Raw genomic sequence first — 14125 nt, 5'->3', positions numbered from 1 at the left:
AAAGGTACATGAAAAATGCGAATTTGCCATTTTCACGAAAATAACACGAATTTCGCAATTTTCGGTTAATATTTTCGAAAATAAGATTTTAAAATATTGACGGCCTCCGTGGTCAAGTTGTAAGGCTCTCGACTACAAATCCGGAGGTCGCGGTTTGAATTTCTGCTTGGACAAGCATATTTTATCTATGTAATATAATACATTCTAAATAGATTAATCATGCACTATATGGAATAATAAATATGATGTACCTCATGGGCCGTAGACTTTTCGTGAGCTAGAGTGGTAAGATTGAAAAATACGACATTATTGATGTTGTTGTAGCTGAAAATAGCATAGCCTCCCCAAAACAAAAAATATTTACACAAAAAAAAATCCTTTTAACTGTATTGTAATATATTATCACTTAAAAATATAATAAAAACTTTTTAGATTCTCACGGCCAAAAGCATTTTTGTTGTTTGTTTTTGGGGTGTTATGCCGTGTTGCGCTAACTCCTTCACATCTTCGGATCTACCGGATCTGCCCTGATGATGGACACTGCAACGCTGTCCGAAACGTCGGCTAAAGAAGGAGTTAGCGCAACACGGCATAACACCCCAAAAACAAACAACAAAAATATAATAAAAACTTTTCATGGGTAGATAATTATTTTCCGCCATGCAGCAGTGGCTTAATATTGAAATAACCGGGACTTACGTTTTGGAAGTTCTTAGGGTGCGTATAAACAGGACAAAATTTCCGCGAGCCAAGCCGCGAATTAAGACGAAATAAGATCCTAAAAAAATATCAGTTATGGGCGTGAACGCGATTTAAGTGGGCGAAGCAAATTAGTTTCACACGCGCTCCGCTCGAATTAAATATTATAATATTTCGGGGTGCAGATGAATGAAGTACGTTGCAATGGGGAACACCCGACACCACGAACAGTTCGAAGTCAGAGCAGCGATGAAATCCACTAGATGGTACCCATGAGTAAGGTTTGAACATGAAATGCTTAATAATGGGCGTCTTTCAAACTATGTGAATAGTAATATTAAGTTGAATGTGCATGTTTTAGGCAAATTTCGATAGAAACGTTACCTATTGCAGAAGGAGCTCATGATTTTATGATTCTTATCAGATTTCTGTAACCATACTGCTAGACGGTAGGCAGTAACTTATGACTCGTAACCGACGTGTTCTTCATTGACAGATGTCAAAGCAATACGGTATTCAATCACGAATCATTTTCATAATATCTGATCATAATTATATCTGAATATATTGACAAGATAAATAAAATATCAGTCATTTTCAATATTTATTATTATCGTTTACAAAAAGTTACATAAAACAAATAATTATGTAATGTAAAAAGCATAAGATGCAACTTTTTTTGTATAAAGGCCATCATTTATTATAATATAAGTTAGAAATAGTAAAAATAATTTTATATAAAAAACGAAAATAATTATTCAATAAATAGCATTTCGTCGAAATCTAAACGACGATTTCCAAATTGACGTTCTTTACATACAATATCTAAGATATGTGGAGGATCACGAACATTCATAGACCTTGTGACTCCAGGATCGATAAGCTCGACAAGAATGCAATCCATTTAAAAATTAGTTAATTTAATAAGCATTTTTTCTTCCCAGAACTTGTCATCTCGAAGTATACGCTCAACTATCTCTAAGTTAGATAATTACAATCATAAAAAGAGTCGTGCTGCGAAATTCTATTTAATACAGTTAAAGAAAAAATATGTCTTCTATTCTCCTTCCTTCCAGAATAACGGGTTTCTTCTCTTCCTGTGTAAACAAAACTTTTACTTTATTTACGTCATTTTTTTTTTTTTTTTAATTTTTTTTATTAAAAGTATACAATACAGAATATAGTATATTATATAAAGCATTGTACTCCCAGGAGTTAATAAACTCATTGCGGGAATGATACGCATTACATGAAACATATAGCTGTATGTATTAAATGGACATATGATGGGACATACACAACATTATTATTTCAGATAGTCATTAATAAGATGAAGTTTGAGCATGTTAGTTTGGGTCTTTTTACATTGACTTGCACATTTGATCTCGTTGGGTAGTTGATTATATTTTGTGTGAGCTATGTATTCCAGGGATCTTAGTCCATATTTTGTTGATTTGATTTTTGGTATATGTAGTTTGTTGTGATTTCTTGTGTTGTGTTGGTGTACGTCGTAATTGTAATAGAGTGTAGTGTTGGAATGTGCCGAGTGTTGAATTACTTTTAATATAGTTTTCGTTATTTCAAAAGTGGGAATGGTATTAAAATGAAGTATTTGGGTGTTTCTGTAGATGTCTTTGACATGTGTGTCCCAAGGTAAACTGAAAATATTTCGCAGGGCTCTATTTTGGACGACTTGGACTTCTGAAATCATTTTTTTTGTAGCAAATCCCCAGATTCCGGCGAGATATATTAGATGTGAGTGAATCATAGCATGGTAAATCGATTTTAATAGAGAGGGAGGAAGTAACCCGCGAAGTCTATATAAAACACCAGTTATATGAGTAATTTTGGATAGAACATGTTTAAATTGGTGATTCCATGTGAGTTGTGAATCAATGAAAAGGCCAAGATATTTTGTAACATCAGCCCTTTCAAGGCGGTTATTATCAAGACTTATATTAAGACATACATTTTTTTATTTGCAAACAGTATGTAATGTGTTTTTTTATGTTTAGGCTAAGTTTGTTTAATCGCAGCCAGTTTGCCAGGCAAGCTACATCACTTTCCATTTCCTTTTCAAGTTCGTTTAAATCATTATTGTGATAAAGAATCACTGTATCATCTGCATAGAGTTGTATTGTACCCTTAAGTCCCCATTTAGCAATATCATTTATATATATTAAAAATAGTAATGGTCCAAGTACGGAGCCCTGAGGCACGCCACATTTTATCGTTCCCATGCTGCTTGTCCCCTTTCCAACAAAGGTCTGAGAGTGTCGGTTAGAGAGGTAGCTACACAGTAACTTCAGGGGAGTGCCTACTATGCCTAGGTGTTCTAGCTTCTTTAGTAGTATCCCATGGTCAACCGTATCGAAAGCCTTTTTTAAATCTATAAATAAGCCTGCAGCATGCTTACCCTGGTCTATATGCTTTTGGAGGGCGTATACAAAATCGAAGGCAGCACATTTTGTGTTAGATTGGTTTCTGAATCCATACTGTTGGGATGCGAGTAAATTGTTTGATAGGAGATATTTAGTGAGCCTAAGCTTAATAACCTTTTCAAAAACTTTAGAGACGACAAAGAGGATGGATATAGGACGGTAATTAGAAGGATTTTTTTTGCAATCATCTTTGTAAATCGGAATTATTTTTGCTATCTTTAGTTGATCTGGGAAGATTCCACTATTCAGGGATTGATTAATAAGAAAAACAAGGTGGTCAGCTAATATATCTTTGCGAAAGTTCAGGTACACTGGTGTAATTCCATCTAAACCTGGAGATGCATTAGACTTTAGTTGAGAGATGATACTGAGAACTTCTGTTTTATTTGTTTTGGCCATGTATAAGGACTGGATTGCTTTTTGATCCGTGTTTATAGTGATAGAATCATCTGGATATGATGCAATTGTAGCTGCTAAGTTTTCCCCAACTGATATAAAGAAGTTGTTAAAAGTTGAAGCTATCTGTGTTGGGCATGTTATTTCTTCATTCTTAATGAGAAGACATTCAATTTCATCTTTCTGGGGTGTCGAGCTATTTGTTAGAATTGCATTTATTATTTTCCATGTCTGTCGCGGATTACGCAGGTTTTCTTTAAATATAGTCGTGTAGTATTTGGTTTTAGCATATCTTCTATAGTTGGTAACTTGATTTCTTGTTTTATTTCTCAGTGCTGTGAATATATCACTTTGCTGATTTTTTTTCCAGATTTTAAACGCATTGTTGCGCTGTTTGATAAGTGCATTTAATTTTGCATCAAACCATGGAGTATTACCCCTCCGTTGGTCTCCTATGCGTAACTCAGATTTATGTTGGGATGATTTTATTGCTGTTTTGATGTATTCATTAAAATTATTATAGATTTCATTGGCATTACTGGTGGTTTCGTGTGGAAAGTTGTGGGATTCTACATATGTTTTTAACATGTTTTTATCGGTTTTGGTGTTGTTTGAAAAAGAATGTATTCTATTATTAGTGTGATGTTTCAAGCTGTTTTGGTAATCTAATATCAAAATGTTATGATCACTTAGGTAGGCATCTATATTTGCAGTAGTTGAGGAAATATTTTGTCTGTTTGAGATGATATGGTCTATTAGAGAAGTAGAGGTATCTGTTACTCGTGTAGGATAGGATGTGTTACATATGAAACAGTTGTATGAGTCTAGCGTGTTGATGTATTTAAGAGATGTATTATTTTTTTGAAGAATGTCAATGTTGAAATCACCAAAGATAAGGGTATCATCTATACAGTTATTTAAAATAGATTCATGATACATTAAGAATTCGTTAATGTTTGAGGTAGGCTTTCTGTTTATAACATAAATATTTAACGGTTTAAAATTTCTATTACGGATATATAATTGAAAACAATATGTATGGGAAATATGTATTTGAAAATTTTTTACGACTTCAATACGTTCATAATAAAATTATATGTTTAAATCAGAATTTTTCTCCGGTGAAATCGGTCCTTTCGGCATAGGATTATTGATATATTAAGTATTTTCGTGATTAAATAAAAACAATATTAGAAACATTATGTTAATTCACTTTTCAATCAAATTTTGGAATTATACACACGAGCGTATAAGTACGTATAGACGGGTATATACAAGTGTATAAATTGCCTGCTGTAATATAGATAGAGTCTAGAAGCAAGCATTAATTGCACATTTTTTCTGTGTTCTTTATTCTGCCTTTGATTTTTTTCACCCTGCTTACTAGCGGATACCTGTTCTTTTTTTCTTTGTTGCCATATGCCTTTGCCTTTGTTGTTATATGATATTGGTCGGTTTTTGTATTGATTTGTTGATTATAAACGTACATACATGTTATCTGGGTTATAAATGTGAGAATGTTGTCGATATATTTGGGGATTCCGTATTATAGGCCAGTACACATAGCGCCAAAAAGGGGGTTGCGATCGTAATTATTCCGGTAGTCCCAATTTTTTTATATGTTTTATAAACTGATCCCATGATGTATAATCTGAATTTCCGACCATGGCGCACCTGTGCTCGCGCCACCATTTAAAAAAAAAACGGCTGTAATCGCGCCAAAATCTAGTTTTTCCAAAATATCTCATTCTCAATGCAAATTTTGGCTAAATTAGCTAGATAATTAAAGTAAAACATAAAATTACCTACAACTTTTGTGAAAACAATTTTCTTCAATCTCTAATAGGTACCGAGGTAGAAAGTCGTAAAGGTGCGTATATTTTTGAAAAAAACAAGTTTTTTGCGCGACTATCTTTGATTTTTTGTAAATATCTCGTTTCCAGTACAATTTTGTGTAAAAATTATTGATACTAATTTTGTAGAAAATAAAATTTCATAAAATAAATAGGTATATAATTTATGTGTTTTAATTCTAATACGTATCCAAGCTCTAATCCACCAAAACCAGGCCAAAAATTGAAACAGAGGTAAAGTGTTTTAAATTTCATTCCTTAATTTTATTTTTCTTCAACAATTATTGTTGTAAGAACATATCAGTTGACAACAATCGTCATGCCTGCGTCAGACCTAGCTATAAGGGGCTGGAAACGGCATGCACGTTAGTGTCATAAGAACTAGAGCCAGCAAATAGTGAAAACTTTTCAGGTTCATTCATCTCTGGTCCGTGCTGAAAAATAATGTCAGTTTTTGTTAATTTTTTTAGAGCGCTTATTTAATCATATAAAATTAATATTATTTACTTTATATTTACAGAAATTGTGAAAAAATTACCATGTTGAGTGTCGGTATAGTGTTTAACACAATACTCGTATTTTCTTTATTATTTGCAATATTATCTGGATGAAGTCTTGCGGAATTTTTCCTAAAATGAGAAATATTGTTAATTATTTATACTGTCTCTATTCCCTAATTATTTAGAGATGTATTAAGACATGCCCGACAAACTTTCACCAACAATTCCTGAGCTTATTTGGTGTAAAAAATGCATTTCGGTAAAAATAAAAATATGTCACCGGAAATCAAAATTAATTTACTTCTTATATTCCAAATTCAATATGCTCAGAAGTTTATCGACTGCGTATATATGTATATATCTACATATATAAAATTATTTAAGCTGACATTGTACAATTATGTTCTGTAAAAAACGTATCCCAAAGATCTATTTTTATGTGTGTATTTAAGTAGTACCTTCTCCATTCCGTTAAACATTTTCCTTGGTGCCGTAATTTTGTTCGGGATAAAACTCCTTTTGTCTTCTGTTTTCCCATATTTAACTGAAACGTAAGTATATATTAGCCAAGAGATTTATTATAAATTGGTTCAATTTTACCTTAAATTTGAAAATCATTTCAACGTAAGTAAGTGCAGTAACTTGGGGAGATAATTGCACAATTCTATCTACAACAAATGATCTAACAATCTAAACTTAAAAGATTAATGACTCTTTTTAATATTCGAATGACTTTAGGTACTTTATAGGTGACATATGTCTAATTGTCTGTATGGAGAAAAACTTTCGATGTAGAGTTTTTGTTTTATGGAAAAAAACTTTCGAATTTCAAAAATTTGTTGTTGGGTAATTTAACTGGTTTTGGTGGATAAGAGCTTGGATACATATTAGAGTTAAAACACATAAATTAAATACCTATTTATTTTATGAAATTTTATTTTCTACAAAATTAGTATCAATAATTTTTTCACAAAATTGTACTGGAAACGAGATATTTACAAAAAACAAAAGCTAGTCGCGCAAAAAACTTGTTTTTTTCAAAAATATACGCACCTTTACGACTTTCTACCTCGGTACCTATTAGAGATTGAAGAAAATTGTTTGCACAAAAGTAGTAAGTAATTGTATGTTCTACTTTAATTGTTTAGCTAATTTAGCCGAAATTTGCATTGGGAATGAGATATTTTGGAAAAACTAGATTTTGGAGCGATTTCGGCCGGTTTTTTTCAAAATGGCGGCGCGAGCACAGGTGTGCCAAGGTCGGAAACTCAGATTTTACATCAGGGGACCAGTTTATAAAACATATAAAAAAATTGGGACTACCGGAATAATTACGATCGCGAATCGGTAATTGCCCTGGAGTATTAGTAATGAAACGAACTCTTCACAAACACTTTATTGAAATATAAGAGAATACCACTCCTTAGTAAAAAAACTCCTTTTATTTTACCATAATTTATTAGATATTCCATTGTTACAACTAACATGACTGTATAATTAGAAATTAATGTAAAAGCCCAGTAGGGCGTAAATAAATAAAACTAGGAAAACGATTCTAGTGAAGGGGCACTCTATAACATTCTGTGCCGCTGGTTGTGACAACCGGACAGACAGCCGCGTCGCGTGAAAAAAAGATTAATAGTAAAAAAGTCTACTTGGGCTAGAAATGATATATAATAACATAACGACAATACTTTAGTGTCATCTTTTTTCTCAAGTGCCTACACATTTACGCATTTAACAATGTATTCTTTTGTATTGGTTATTATTTATATTTATATTTATTATTTATATAAAAAACCTTTACTCACTTGAGGAAGAAGTTAAATTATAAAAAACAGAAAATTTCACTAATAGATTTCAAAGTAATCGTTTGATTAAATAAAAAAATACGTAAAAGAAATGACCGAAGCGACGGGCCGGGTAACACAACCTTACAGGCCGGAACTTTCGCGGCGTCTGAATCAATACGTAGTAACTCCTTGTCAACCCGCACACAAATATACTACGCACAATAGAGAGTTTTGAAGTACTGGCGGTCGTTTTTCGTGTATCTGGCCAGAAATTGGATTTTCGCGAGTGTTTTTATTTTAATTAATTCTTATGAATACATTAATAAAATCTCTAATCTTTTGTGAGGGAGTCGTCGGGAAGTTACTAATTCATCGTCTAGAAAAATAAAATCTGGTACTTGCCGCTTATCTTACAACATTTTACATTTAATAAAATGTACTTATCGTTTTACATAATATATTTAATTGTAAGGTCCTGTTTTTATTAATCTTAAATATAAATAACTTGCATCCCTTCGAATCCCTCTAGAAACATTTAAGATTTTAGTAATAAGCTCATCAGAAATAATTAAAATGTGAGCGTCGGGGCAAATCCCCGTTATCAGGGTATTGTGTCGCCTTAACGAAAAGGTACCAAGCAACCGCAAACGGCGCGAAATACCGCTTGCCGTTGCTTTGTTCCTTTCCCGGTATTATATCCTAAAAATTGAAAAAAATATTTCGCGCATCTCTTTTCATGGGTTTTTTCCTATTTGTATGGGTTATGTCATTAAAATCAAAACAAACCTATATGAAAATATTTTGACAGCCAAATAACAAAAAAAACATGGCGTCATTATTTCCTCTTCTTGCCCAAGTTTTGAAGAAAATATGTTTATAAGAACCTTGCTTCTGGCCGCCTACAAAGATATCATTGTCATACTGTACACGATTTTCCGTAGATTAATAATATAAGTTAGCACCGTAGGTAGATGTCGTCGATACCTATCTAAGCAATGAATAATAGTGCTATCTTCTTCCCTTTGATAAACCTAATTAATTATTCAATCAAATGTCTTTCAACATGTTAATTACGGGGGCGGATTGAACAGATCGGAACCCACACGAAACCAAAAGGTCAGTGGCGACTTCAGTTACCATTCAAATCTATACGGAAGGCATTTCTAGTGTGTATTATCTATTCAGTGGTACTGGCCCATTTAGCACGCGCTCTGTCTTTCTGTGTCTCTCTTTCTTTCACTGCCACATATTCCAATTCTATTCGATCCAAATGAAAATTTCTTAAAGATAATAAAAAGTAAAAAAATTAAGCAAAGAATGGTTAGACTTTTGAGCCATGAAACACGCCCACATCGCATTTCTTGTGTTCTTCTTTAACGCAATGTAATATGGTGTTAGAACTGTATTTCAGATTTTCGGCGATACGTGGCTTAAATCTTCGATATCATACATTTATTACGCAACAATATTACATGAATGGGGCCGTTAAAACGCGAGTATTAAAAAAAGGTTTGGTTTGTAAAATTCGTGAAGAGAGACCAACATAAAGGTTTCTGTTAACCTGGAATGCTTGTTGTTCCATGGAATTCCGGGCAATCAGTACATCAGTAGGATAGTGGCAATAAGTATTCTATTGGCCCTGAAGAAGGCTCCTTTGAATCGGAGATATACGTATATGTACACAGAGGCGGATTTGCCCTTAGGCCTATGTAGGCCCGGGCCTAGGGCGGCCAGATATTAGGGGCGGCCAATCTTGACATAAAAGTCACAGATGATAACAAGAAATTACTTCCTAAGTACCTAAATATTTACGTACGATATAGCGATATGCAAGAGCGTGTTCACACACAGCACACAGCGGGCCCCCACGCCCTGCAGCCGCCCTCGCCACACCTATCATGCTCCGTCGCTCGCCCGCTCGCGTATTTCCAATCCCTACCGTGATTCAGTTGCGCTAGTGACTGAACCGCGTTAGGTATTGTTATGCATAATAGCGTGTTCACACACAGAGCTATAATATGCGTGGGATGGCGTATTTCAGCATATCGCTCGCCATACTTTCCAATTTGGAATGTACGGCGAGCGATATGCCGAAATACGCCATCCCACGCATATTATAGCTCTGTGTGAACACGCTCTTCATCACCTTACAAAAGCTATAATAAATAAATAAATCAGAGATTATAAAATAATACAATAATAAGATGTTATTTATGCCAATTATGAACTTTCCACTGATGATAGTGAAAAATAAAGTGTGACATTATAAAGGTATTTTCTTTAAAAAATAAAAATATATATATTTTTAGTTAAAATCTATGAAAAAGGGGGGGGGGGGTGGAGGAACGTAGGAATAGGATTAAGAGGCAAAGGATTTTTATTTCTTTTTAGCATTGTTCTAAAGTAGCCTACGGAGTTCGGATTTGTGACATCTATGGTCAAAATAGATAAAGCATTGCAATTTGCAATTGCTCCGTGTTAAAATAAACGGCTGGCCAAGAAAATGTTTTAAATAATTACAATAAATGTTTTACGAATGGTAGGAAATGTGGTCCATTTTTGGACCGAAATCAATCGCAGAAAAATAAAAGTGGTCCGTTGTCCATTTTTCGACAGAAATCGTTCCAGAGGAACAAACCCGCGTAGGGATTGGAAATACGCACCCGCTCGCGACAAGCGACAGCAGTCAGTGCCGGCAGTGGTCAGTATGCGTACAGTACAAACTGTTTTAAATGTTTTATTCAAATTCTTGAAACCTTAGAAAGTATTACAAACTAGCAGCTATTATAGTTAACTAAATTTTTTAATCGATTTCAATAAAAGTTGTCAATAAAGTAAATTCATTATGTAGTCTATAGTCTATATCAGGGGTCTCCAAACAACGGCCCGCCAATGTCATTAATCCGGCCTGCGACAATCGACAATTATACAGTAATTGAACTAGCGAATTTAGCAAGCGTATTTTTTTACATTAATTCCACACAGGAGGCTTTGAGGAAAATATTTTCCTTCACGACCTATGTCATCTTAGGTGATGCTGTGTGGAGGGTCTTTTTAAGGAAGGGAAGGATAGGAAGTTCTGAAAAGGAAAATGTATGAGGGGTGGGTAGGAATCTGGGGATTAGTGTGTCCAGGAGTGACATACGTATGAATACATCCCTCCAACTGCGGTGCAAGGCGATGGGTCAAGATAGTCCGGCTGGAAAGGTCAAAAGGTCTCCCTCACCCAGTCTCTCTCGATCCGGCCCGCCACGCAGCAGTTGGGCAGACGTATCCGCCGCCAAGACCTGGACAAATCTCACCCCATGAACCATGAATGATAATGGCAGGAAAATTAAAACGGTTTTGACCCTAGGAACTTACTGAAAAGTTTGAATACTCCTGGTCAATAAGATGGGTACTGAGAAAGGGGCGGCTACATGATCTGGGGCCTAGGGCGGCCAAGACTGCAAATCCGTCTCTGTATGTACACAAAGAGAGATACCACCTTCACTGTGTACTTTGCGCAATGTGAAGATATTTGTGGAAATTCAACGTAAATGTCGAAAATTCTACGAAAACCGTCGCCTACGTGCATTGTGCCAGAGGACTTGTGCGCGGCCACACGGTGCTTTCTGTATTATTAATTTAAAATATAATAGTAGAGGCTGGCAGTAAAATATATATATAAATAAAGGGTTTTCCAATAAAAGGTGATATTTTGAATAGCTTGCTATTTCGGTAGATATTACTTTTGAAGCTGTAATTTTTTGACATTTGACAAGTAGAAACTACGCCATTAATAAAAATGGAACGATACACACTTCAACAACGCATTGAAATTATTAAAATTCACTTGAGTGAATCAAATGCAAATCATCTTGAGTGATGAGGCCCATTTCCACCTCGGTGGCTTCGTCAACAAGCAAAATTGTCGCATCTGGGGCTCGGAAAACCCAAGAGTTATTGTTAAAAAGCCTCTCTATCCTCAACGTGTGACTATTTGGGAGTCCGGCGGAGTCATTGGACCTTAGTTTTTCGAAAATGAGGCTGGAGCAACAGTTACGGTGAATGGATTGCGCTATCAAGAGATGATTAGTGATTTTTTATGGCCGGAATTATATTGGTATTGATCTGGAAAACGTTTGCTTTCAACAAGACGGCGCTACGTGCCACACAAACAACGAAACCATTGATTTTTTACGATTGAATATCAAAATAACAACTCTTATTGGAAAACCCTGTACATATTATACTAGTGTCACTGACTTCACCATCGAACAACTCAACACTTATTTTCTTATTAAGTAAATTAATCAAACAATGTTGTCATATTTTTTACGGTTACATGGACATGTTAAAGGGCCATGTATCGTAATTAGTCAATATTTTATTTGAATATACAGGGTGTATCGGCACGTACCCGACAAACTTTAACCAGCTATTCCTTAGCACATTTGGAGTAAAAAATGTTATTGGCACTTTGCTGTCCAGTAACATTTTTTTTAATAAAAAATTTACTATTCATATTTTCACCACTGTTTTATCCTTTGTCAAAGTTTGAAAACCCACCTGGCAATATTTTATTCGAGTTTCGTTGAAAAAATTATACGTACGTACCTACATTGGCGAGCATTTACAATCACAACGAAATGGCATGGCACCATTAGTCTCATTTTTAACTATTATTATTGAGTGTGTATGAAAGAGCGAAGACGCTTTTTGACACACTTGCTAATAACAGCTGTTGAACACGAGAAACAATGCCAATGACAGTGACGGAGTGTGGATTTTTTTATCATTTTTTGTTTTTAATTAGAATTAAAGGCACAAGTGCCATGTACATACAGGGTAGTTATTTACAGTCTTAGTACAATATACAAAAAAGAAAGAAAATGAAAATTATAAAATAAAAACCGGTAAGATTATATAAGTAAACAAGACAAAGGAAAAATTAAAATACATAGTACAAAGTAATAAATAAAATGAAGAAGAAAAAAATAAAAAAACCTGTTATGCAGTGACCTCGTTAAAATATGCGCTGCTAAAATGTTTCATTAGTACAGTTTTATACTTCAATAGAGGCATTTTAAAAATACCAGCTAACATAGCATGAGTGTTACCAATGGTGTGTAATCTATTTATAACAGAATTGTAGCCTGAAACCGATGTATAATTGTCACAATAATACATAACTACTACCAAACCTTAATCTAAAGGTAGGAACATGAAAGTGAATCAACGTTAAATTGAATAATTATTTTACTAGCAATAATTATTCGCCTGAAACACCCATCCACATTGAAAAATCTCCTAATCAGAGATACATGACGCCAACGGGACATGTGGATGAGTGTTTCAGGCGAATAATTATTGCTAGTAAAATAATTGTTACCCTTTGTGCTATGCATAAAAAATCTTTTCTTAAACATTAGTTTACCAAAAAAAAAAAAATTATTAAATTGAATAAGTCATCGGCGCACATGTCTGGCTTTAGATTAGCCTCTAGTTCGCTGCCCTTGTTCTACCTTGCTCTGCGCTTTGTAAAGCCGCCCACAGATTCACGGAATAGCCAGCGAGACTCAAATACCTAAAGGCCAAAGGGTACCAGAATAAGCCACACGTGCAGGGCCAGAAATTTTTATGTGATTATCGCACAAGACTCTAAGCTGCCTGGAGCCTGTGGGACTATGGCTTCCCCAATTTGGGGTATTTGGTAAGTAAGCACCTACCTACCTGTGCATGACCGGTTAGTTGGTCGAACGTTCCTAAAGGGCATTTTTTTATTTTTTTATTTTTATTTTTTATTGTTTAACTTATAACATTGTTACATTGTACATAAAATTAGGTAATAATAAGTAATAGTGTAAAACATATGTTGTTGAATTTCTACTCCAATGAAGAGTGCTAGCTCTTGAGCTTGGCGTAGGAGTTATTTGACAATTATTTCATGTTTATATCAGTAATTAACATTATTACAGTACAATAAATATAAACTTAAAAGAGGATTGTGACGTTAATTTTGGTTGTAACATGAATTGAAGTTATAACATTTGATAGGTGATATTAATTTTTTTTAAAGATAAATTTGACCTTCTTTTTGAATAAAATAAAATCTGGTATTTTTTTCACTTCTTCGGGAAGACTATTAAAATATCTTATGCCTTTGTAAATGTAGTTATTGTGCATTTGTTGTGTTGAAAATGGAGGAATTTGGATGTTAAAATTATGCCTTAAGGATGAGTTAAATTTAAGTTTTTTTACTACAGTTTCTTTATATATTTGTAATATTGCATCTTTTTTATAGAGGTCTTCAATTTTTGGTACTTCGAAAATTTTGAACAATGATGCTGAAGAGAAAGTTGGTTTTTTTTTTCAAAATTACTTTGATAATTAGTTTTTGTACCACTTTAACAGAGCTTAAAAATTTTTCATATGCACCTCCCCACCCAATGATTCCATAC

The sequence above is a fragment of the Hesperophylax consimilis genome, chromosome 15, assembly GCF_061612785.1.
Source record: "Hesperophylax consimilis isolate HC1 chromosome 15, BYU_Hcon_1.0, whole genome shotgun sequence".
NCBI lineage: Eukaryota > Metazoa > Arthropoda > Insecta > Trichoptera > Limnephilidae > Hesperophylax > Hesperophylax consimilis.
The sequence above is the reverse complement of the archived record's forward strand: the minus strand, read 5'-3'. Positions refer to the sequence as shown.